Genomic DNA, 9,927 nt, shown 5'->3' on the forward strand with positions numbered 1-9,927 from the left:
TCTATTTTGATGATTTTATTTCAATATAATTGGTTTCTTTTGTAATTGTACCTATTTTATGTCATGCATTTTAAAATATTCTGAGAAGTGGTCAACAGGTTTCATCAGACTGACTATTGTGGGGACACAAAAAAGTTTAGAACCTCTGCATTAATGAGGTCTTTAACAGCAGTTTCAAGAGTCAAAGACTAGTAACGGGATAAAGGAAAACTGAGAAAACAGGTAGACAATAAATAAATGTTCATGAAGTCTATCTAGCAGTAAGAGCAGAAAGAAACAGGAGAGCTATATCAAAAGAAGGTTTTTCAACATGAGGGAGACTTGAATATACTTGAAAGCAGAGGGGAAGGAGACAATAAATTGAAGATGCTAGTAAAGTAGCACAGGTTAAATATAGAAACCAGTAATTGGTAAGGTATGGAATCTACAGCATGAAGTGCAAGGGTTAACATTCTAGGACAGGAAGGGCAAATTACTTCTGAGACCAGAAAGGAAAACAAAATTGCTGTAGAAACAGAAATATGTTGAGTAAAGAAGAGATGAGGTAACTCACACCAGATGGACTCTTATTAGTAAAGTCTGAAAAGAAGTAGCAAAGTATAGCTAAAGACCACTTCTTACCTTGGTGGAACTTACCTGTTTTTCTGGGATGATGTATATTTATTGATACCCTACAATTAAAATGTAATGAACTTTTGAAAGGATTCTAATGGAAACCACACTGGCAACTCAAAAGTGGAATGAAGGAGAGTCAATTCTCCAGGAGAAGAAAGAAATCAATTTTTCTACAGGAGAAGAAAGTAATCAATTCATGAGGTGTCAAGCAGAAAACAAAGGAAACAACTCCCAGGCTTAGCAGACTAGAAGAGGAATTGGGAAGGGAGCCTTAGATCGGGACTGTCATCTCCATCAGCTGATAACAAAAAGAGACAACATGGGGGCAGGTAGGTGGCACAGTGGATAAAGCACCATCCCTGAAGTCAGGAGGACCTGAGTTCAAATCCAGCCTCAGACCAAACACTTGACACTTACTAGCTGTGTGACCCTGGGCAAGTCACTTAACCCCAACTGCCTAAGCAAGGGGGAAAAAAAAAAGAGAGAGACAACATCTGCATAGAGTACTTGATGGATCAAAGCAGTACCTAAATCTAGGGGATGTTTTTGTAAATGACTCTACACGTTTAATGACAGATGAGGGAAAAAAGAAGCCTGACACCACTTAAGAAGAACTAATGTTTAAAACTAATAGTAAGCATGATTAATATTGGCTATTTGGCAAAAAACAAAAACAAAAAAAACAAAACTTGAATTACATTTAAAAAAGATAACATGGGTTAATGCAAAATGACTTAGACAGGAAGTCAGGTGATTTGGGTTATAGTCCTGACTCTACTACTAACTTACTATGTGACCCTGGAGATGAATAAAATGACTACTATCACATGCTTTAAAGTTTGCAAAGCATATATCTCATTTGATCTTCACAACAGCATACTGAGATAAGTGCCAGAGTAATTATCCTCACTTTGCAGATGAAGAAACTGAGGTGGAGAGAAGTTAAATGATTTGCTCAAGGTCACACTACTAGGCAAGTTACTTAGTCTTCCTTGGCTTCAGCTTTTTTACTTGTTGATGAGATGATCAAATATGAATAGATGATTTCTCAGGTACCATTCAGCTCAAGTATTTTAAAATTCTATGACTAGGATATATGCTCCAGGGAGATATCAGAGATAAAAAAAAATGATAATAACAACAACCCAGACCCAAGATAAAATCAAATAGGGCTCAAACAAGACAAGACCCATGGATGAACTGTTCTCTATTCAAGCAGGATGCTGGCAAGGGCTAAGTTGGGTCTATGGAAAGCTAAGAAACTAGGGTCTATCATATTTCATATAATCAAATAGTCTATTAGACTCAGAGGAGTCCAAAGAAAACCAATTTTTTATTATTATTTTTATTAAGACAAGAGCAGAGAAAAGACCAATAGAACAGGCTACACTCACCTACTTCTCCGCTGCTTACAAATATGTCCATATCTCCCTCATCTTAAAAAAAAACCCTCACCCGATCCATGTGTCCCTGCCAGCTATCACTCTCTATCTCTTCTCTGGCTAAACTCCTGGAGAAGCCTGTCTACAAGTGATGCCTCCACTTCCCTCACTCTCACTCTTTGTTTAACTGTCTTTGGTTTAGCTTCTAACTTCATCAATTGCCTGAAACTGCTCTCTCCAAAGTTACTAATGATCACTTAATCATCAAAATCTAATGGCCTTTTCTCAGTCCTCAACTTTCTTGACCTCTCTGCAGCCTCTGACACTGTCAATCTCTTGGATACTCTTCTCTCTCTAGGTTCCTCTCCTGGTTCTCCTCCTGCCTGTCAGACTGCTCCTTCTGTCTCTTTTGCTGGATCTTCATCACGGTCAAACCTGATTACTGTGGGTGTCCCCCAGGCTCTGTCCTGAGTTTTTTTTTCTCCCTCCATACTCCACTGGATGGTCTCATGGGCTCAGGCTTCAACTATCATTGATATGCACATGATTCTCAGATTTGTTCAGCCCTAACCTCTCTTCTGACCTCCAGGCTCACATCTCCAACTACCTATTCAACATCTTGAACTGAATGTTCCATAGATGTATTAAACTCAGCATGTCCAATATTGAACTCATCATCTTTCCCCTAAACTCTCCCCTCTTTCCAACCTTCCTATCATTGTGGAGGCTCCCTCCATCCTTCTAGTCAACTAGGCTCACAACCTTGCTGCCATCATCCTTGACTCCTCACTCTCTCTCCCCCCCTCCCACTCCCCCATATAATCAGTTGCAAAGTCTTGTCATTTCAACTTTTACAGTTTGTCTGGAATACATTCCCTTGTTCCTTCTGATACTGCCACCACCCAGGTCTAGGCCCTAACCTCATGCCTGCATTACTGCAAGGGCTTACTGGTTGATCTCCCTGGCTCCAGTCTCTTCTCACTCCAGTCCATCCTCCACTCTGCTATCAAATTAAAAATTCTTCAAGGGCAAGTTTGACTGTATCAACCCCATCTCCTCATCCCCCATTCAATCAACTCTAGTAGCTCCCTATTGCCTCTAGGATCAAAATATAAAAATCTACTGTTTAGCTTTTAAAGCCTTCCATAACCTGGCCCGTTCCTACCGGTCCAATCTTCATACTTCTTATACTCTTTACTCTGCAATCCAGTGACACAGGCCTCCTTACTGTTCTTTACACTAGAGCAGAGGTTCCCAAACTTATTTGGCCTACTGTCCCCTTTAAAAAAAAAAAATTACTCAGCATCCCCCCAATCTACTTTCTTTAACCCTTTAATGTTTTTTTAAATTTGCATCATTTCAAAAAATATTTTTTAAAAAAAGTGACCATCTTAAATGTAATAATTTGTTGTAAATTTGTGGGTTTTTTCCTGCATTGAAATTCTAATGATGCAATACTGAGTCATGTAACTGTATAGTAGCATAATGTAAACAAGTCATTAAACACACGTATTCCTGCCGATGCCTGCTAGACTTCTCATAACATGCTTACCTGCTAACACTTGCTTGTTAAGACCTGTCTGTGGACTTGACCACTGATCAGTTATAACTGGAATTTTGTGTTTTTATTTAGAAAATAATGTAATCACTATGACTTTAACTCTGTTACACAACAAACGAAACATGTACGAACGGTTTTTCAAAATTTTCTTATCTTTTCTTCTTTCCTTATGCTTCCACAGCTCCCTTATTTTTATTCAACACCCCCCAACTGTACTGGAGGCTACTACTGCCCCCCTAAACTGTTCCAATGCTCCCCAGGGGGGCGGTATCACCCACTTTGAAAACTTCTGCACTAGATACTCTACCTCCTGACTCCAGGCAGTTTCTCTTGCTGTCGTCCTCCATACTTAGAACTCTTTTCCTCCTCACCTCTATCTCCTGGATTTCTTCAAATCTCAGTTAAAACTGTTATCTTCCCAATAAGCCTTTTCCAATCCCCTTAATGCTAGTGTCTCCCCTTTCAATTATCTTCAATTTATCCTCCCTTTATCTTGTTTGTACACAGTGGTTTGCAAGTTGTTTTCCCCATTAGACTGTAACCTTGAAAACAGGAATTACCTTTTACTTTTCTTTGTATTTCAACCATTTAGCATGGTGTCTGACACGTAGAGTAAGCACTTGATAAATGCTTGGTGACAGTCTGTCTTTACTTCTCCGTGTATATGCCTTTCACCCCAAGAAGGAAAGCTCCCTAAGGGCTGTTTTCACTTTCACCTTTGTGTCCTCATTGTGCGGTACACAGGAGGTACTTAATAAATGCTTGCTGAATTGAACTAAATCCTTAAAGGACTCCCAGACTATCCCCACAGTAAGCACAGGAATAACCTTGGAGACAGTCATTCTGGGTAGAGAACAGCAACATAACTTCAGCATTTTCTTTTCAGCCCTTTCTTCGAGGGCAGTGAAACGCTGTGGTATTCTATTTGTTTATTTTTGGCTTTCCCCCTTCCTCTTGTTTACTAGTACTCACACCCACCCAGATCAGGCTGTAACCATATCTCACCTGGACTATTACAATGGCCTCTTAACACATTTCTCTGCCTCCGGCCTCTCCACTTGCCATTCCATCCAATTTCTAGATATTCCAATTCGATGAGCATCATCACATGATATAACCATAGACTGAGGTGTGGAAGTAACTTTGGAGGACATAGATCCCAACTACATCATTTAGAGATGGGGAAATCAAGGCCCAGAGAGGCTCACCAGTAGTGACAGGACTAAGACACGGGCCATTTCCAGCTCTTCCCACAAAGCCACACTACCTCCCATTAGCTTTCTCAAAAGACTCCTCCTCATGGCCTACTGTCTCTCTGAGGGGAAATAGGCATAAGACATCTTTCAACTTAATCTGTATCATCAACATCTTCTTCAGTCTAGACAACCAACCAAATGATAAATCAAGACCTGATTTGTGGCGTTTGCCAGTTTCTAAGGCATAAATGCTCACCCTGAAAAATTTAACAATCATCTCCCCAAAGCACACTAGCATACCACTTCTTTACGTCTTATTTCATTCTACTCCCCTTTACCCTCTCTACTTTCAAGGAAAACACAATTCCTAGTAATTCCCCAATCCTGTCTCATTTCCCAGGATTCTCTAGGACTCCAAGACATGAACACCTCTTCCTTTAAAGCCCAGATCAAGTGCCCCCTATTCCAATAAACCTTCCCTGATCCACCTCACTAAAATCAATCCTCCCCTCCTCAAATTTCCCTAGAGTACGCTTTATCACATTCAACCCTGTGCTATACTTACCTGTGGAAATGTCATATTACCATCTCCACATAGATTTGAGAACAGAAGCTACACTTCTAAATTTTGTTATCCTAGTGTCTAGCATGGCATTTCAATATTTCCAATACAATAAGCATTTATTAAACACTTACTATGTGCAAAGCACCATGGTAGAGGCTAAGGCTACAAAGATAAAGTAAAAAAAATCCTTACCCTTAAGGAGCTTTAGGAATCCCTAAATTCTATCCCTGGGGATCAACAGACCTGAGTTTAATAACCCTTATATTAAGAGAACTTAACATGTAAAAAGATAAGTATATGAGGTAGGACAGACCACTAACAACTTAGGGGATTGGGAAATTATTCCCATAGAAGGAGGCACAAAAGGTGAGTCTTGTAAAATAGGTGAAAAGGGAGGACATTCAGACTTGAGAGACAGCGTCTGCAAAAACAGAAATTCAATTTGAAATTCAAAATTGTTAAGGATGAACATTTAAAGATGAATGTTAAAAAAATTTTTAAATGTAATTGGAAAACATTTAATGAAGTAAATAAAAATGTTTTTTTGAAAAGTTAAATATTCTCACAACATATACCAAAATGGGTTCATGATTTAGATATAAAGCAAACTGGGAGAGCAAGGAATAGTTTACCTGTCAGATCTATGGAGAACAGAAGAATTCATGACCAAACAGGAGACAGAGAACATTACAAAAAGCAAAATAGATAATTTTGATTACATTAAATTGAAAAGTTTTTGTACAAACAAAGCCAATGCAACTAAGATTAGAAGGAAGGTAGAAAACTGGGAAAGAATTTTTACAACCAGTCCCTCTGATAAGGGCCTCATTTCTAAAATACATAGAGAATTAAGTCAAATTTAAAAGAATTCACGCCATTATCCAATTGATAAACGGTCAAAGGATATGAACAGACAGTTCTCAGTTGAAGAAATTAAAGCCATCTGTAGTCACAGGAAAAAATGTTCTAACTCACTATTGATTAGAGAAATGCAAATCAAAACAACTCTGAGGTACCACATGACACCTATCAGAATGGCCAACATGACAAAACAGGAAAATGACAAATGTGGGAAAAGATGTGGGAAAATTGGAACACTAATGCATTGTTGGTAGAGTTGTGAAATGATCCAACCATTTTGGAGAGCAATTTGGAACTATGCCCAAAGGGCTATAAAAATGTGCATACCCTTTGACCCAGCAATAGCACTTCTAGGGCTATATCCCAAAAAGATCACACAAAAGGGAAAATGACCTCCATGTACAAAAATATTCATAGCAGCAATTTTTGTGGTGGCAAAGAATTGGAAATTGAGAGGATGCCCATCAATTGGGGAATGGCTGAGCAAGTTGTGGTATATGAATATGATGGAATACTATTGTGCTATAAGAAATGATGAACAGGCTGACTTCAGAAAAACCTGGAAAGACCTGTATGGTCTGATGCTGAGTGAAGTGAGCAGAACCAAGAGAACGTTGTACACAATAACAGCCATGTTGCATGATGACTAATAGAGATAAACTTAACCCTTCCTCGAAATACAAGAATCTAAGACATCTCCTGAGGCCTTGTGATGGAAAATGCTATCCATACCCAAAGAACGAACTATGGAAGCTGAAATGCTAATTTTTTTTCTCTTCTGTTGAGTTTTGTTTCCTCTTTCTGATGGTTCCTCCTATTGGCTTTAATTTTTACTTTACAACATCACTAATGTAAAAATATGTTTAATATGAATGTAAATGTATAGCCTATATCAGACTATGTGCCATCTTGGGGAGGGCAGTGAGGAGGAAGGGTGAGAAAAATTTTAAACTCAAAAGCATATGTAAGTGATTATCGATAAATCAAAATAAAGAAAGAAAGAAAGAAAGAAAGAAAGAAAGAAAAGTTAAATATTTCAGTTAAAAAGATGTGTTTGCACAACGTGGAGACAAGTGGCAAAGGATTTGTTTGTTCGTGATAATCACACTCCTACCATTGCAAAATCAGGAAAAAAAAAAATGTTCCCTGGTAGAAGTATCAGGTGGCAGTAACTCTGGAGAAGTAGATCTTCCCTGCTAAAAGACTCAGGTGATAAAAGCAAGCCAAACCTGGCTCCAAGAACGGACTCTGCCGGGGTGAGGAGGAGGAGGAGGGTCAGAGGGAAGGCCTGAGGTAAGTGGCAAGACCATAGTGTAGAATGAGCTGGTAAATCACCGAGAGGGGAAAGATTGCTGGGCTCAGTTTCTCCCTCCGTCATTCACTTTTGTCTCAATCTCACATAAAGCTGTTCAGAATTCAGTTCTCAAACCCACAGAGCTAATATTTACCTTGCCCATCCCCCCCCCCCCCCCCCCCCCCCCCCCCCCCCCCCACAAGCCTAGCATCCCACAGCCCCAACTGCTAAAGGTCAAACTGGTGACTGTTCTTCAGAACAGTTGTTCTTTCACTCACCTTCTCTCCTGTTACCACCAAAAAAAGAAAGAAAAAGCAATGTTTTTGTTATACTTTCCCAACACCAACATCCTGATTGAAAACCAGCAGAGAGGAGAAAGCCTCAAACCTTGTTGTTTTTTCTCCCCCCTCCTCACCACACGCTCAGCGTTTCCCTTCCCTCTTGCTGAGGCCCCAGAGGAGATGACCACATTTATTAATTACTCAGCAAGAGAAACTCCCCTTTGGCCACTGGACTATCAAATGTTCAAGACTTACATGCAATAAAAAGGATTTATGGCTTTCATTTTCTTATTTTTACACAATCGCTAATGCTACTGAGATGCCCAAGAGGCACTAACTTGCAACCGGACACAGAGGGAGGGGAAGGATTGCCTAACATTACACTTCTCTTGGTTAAAGATATTTTGGCTCTGGCTAAGTCTCATGGTGGGAGAGGAAAGAGAGAAAGCGACAGGAATGTATCATGCAGGAAAATAAAGACAAAAATATGTTTCCCTTTAACTGGGATGAAACCAACCCTGAGAGGGATCTGAAGGGTGGATGTCTCAAGTGACAAAGCTGGGACCTGGGGTAGGTCAGAGAAGCAGCAGCCAAGAGAACAACATGGGGCATTTTAATAGTTTTTTTGTAAATCCACATGTTCCTATCTCCCCTGAAGTCTCACTCCAATGCCTTAAAATGTGGAAGTGATTCTTGGTTTTCAAAGGCCATGTCAGTCAAGCTCCAACTCTCAGAGGTCCTACCAAGCTGGAGGCTTTAAAAAGGGATTCATTATGGGCCTGTCCACTGGACCTGTCCATAGCTGGTATCTGCTGTCCAAAGACCAGCCTCAATAAGTTCAAAGAGGCACACATATCATCAGATGACTGGCTGCCAGGGGGTGATTTTTTTGGCCCTAGCAATTCATGGAGAACATCAGGGAGGGGTTATGATCTGTTTCAAGGGATGGAATCCTCAAATTGCTGAAATTACAGATCCTAAAAGTATTTAAGTACTTATTTTTAAAATTTTATTTTATTTTTAATCTATGGAATAAAACAAACATTTTCATATCACAGTATAATAAAAAGGTGACCGCACATGAAACTGCAAACCTAATCATGTACAAACCACTATTCCTTTTAAATATATAATGAAGCTATCACGTAAATTTTTTTTCTTTTTTTTCCTTCCCTCACCTCCCCCCTGCCCCATGAAAGAAAATACTTCTGTCAATATAGGAAGCAACACGGTACAGTGGAAAGATTATTGTTTCTGAAACTGGAGAACCTGGCTTCTAATCCTACCTCATGCCTATTACTTTGGGCAGCTCATTTAAACTCCTCTGGGCCTAAGCTGTAAAACCTGTAAAACGAGGCAATTAAATGAGATGGCCTATGAAGTCTCTTCTAGCTTTCAATGTATAATCATAAATCAGTATTGATTTGGTGATAAATCTAGTTGCATGTCTTACAACGAAGACCCCAAATTTTCAATGACCAAGAAAATACAAAGGACATGATTTTTAAATGCAAGGGGGAACGAATTTCCAAACCTGACTTAGAGTAAACAAATAGCATGTAATAGTTCTTCTAGAAGGAGCTGAAGTCTAAAAGAAAGCCATGGTTCCTAAAAAATATTTGGACTTCTTGCTGGCTATTAAGGAAGAGAAGCTACCCAGATGAGAATGTCAAGTTGGAAAAAGATGAGGGCCCTGCCATAAGGTTGAGGACCTCAGTCAAGGAGTAGGCAACTATAATGCTGAGTAGTCACATGGTACAGGCTGGACTGAGGAGTTCAGTGACATCGGGAACTACCAGATGAGGAAATCCCTTTTACCAATCCAGGTAGGCAGCTTGTCTGTAGTCTTAAGCTGGGACAGTGAGGCAGTCGCTTGCCCCAGGTAACACAGACAGTACCTGGAGGAGGTGGGTCTTCCCAAGTCTAAAGCCAGTCCTTATCCACCATGCTGTCTCCAATTAGAGAGTACCCTGGACTGGAAGTCAAGACATCTCTACTGACATCTCTATTCAAGTCCTGACTATGCCACTGGTGAGCTGTTGCAACCTGGAATGAGTCATTTACTTGTACCTACCTCAGCTTCCCCATTCGTCAAATGAGGAGGAGCTCAACTCTCTCCAATGCTTCTTCTAGCACCAACATATTTCCCTATCAGGCCGATCTTTAGCAAAA

General features: G+C 39.9%; 1 protein-coding gene across 1 annotated transcript in view; it reads right to left on the bottom strand.

Moving 5' to 3' along the window:
* INO80C (INO80 complex subunit C) overlaps window positions 1-9,705 on the bottom strand; it is a 32,660-nt gene extending 22,955 nt beyond the window's left edge. Inside the window, exon 1 of the mRNA XM_027868764.1 lies at window positions 9,654-9,705. The gene's annotated coding sequence lies outside the window, so the exon portion shown is untranslated. The remainder of the gene's footprint in view (window positions 1-9,653) is intronic.
* Between the last annotated feature and the right edge of the window lie 222 nt (window positions 9,706-9,927).

The sequence above is a fragment of the Vombatus ursinus genome, unplaced genomic scaffold (genome assembly GCF_900497805.2).
Source record: "Vombatus ursinus unplaced genomic scaffold, bare-nosed wombat genome assembly UNPS02014791.1, whole genome shotgun sequence".
In the NCBI taxonomy this organism is placed as follows: domain Eukaryota; kingdom Metazoa; phylum Chordata; class Mammalia; order Diprotodontia; family Vombatidae; genus Vombatus; species Vombatus ursinus.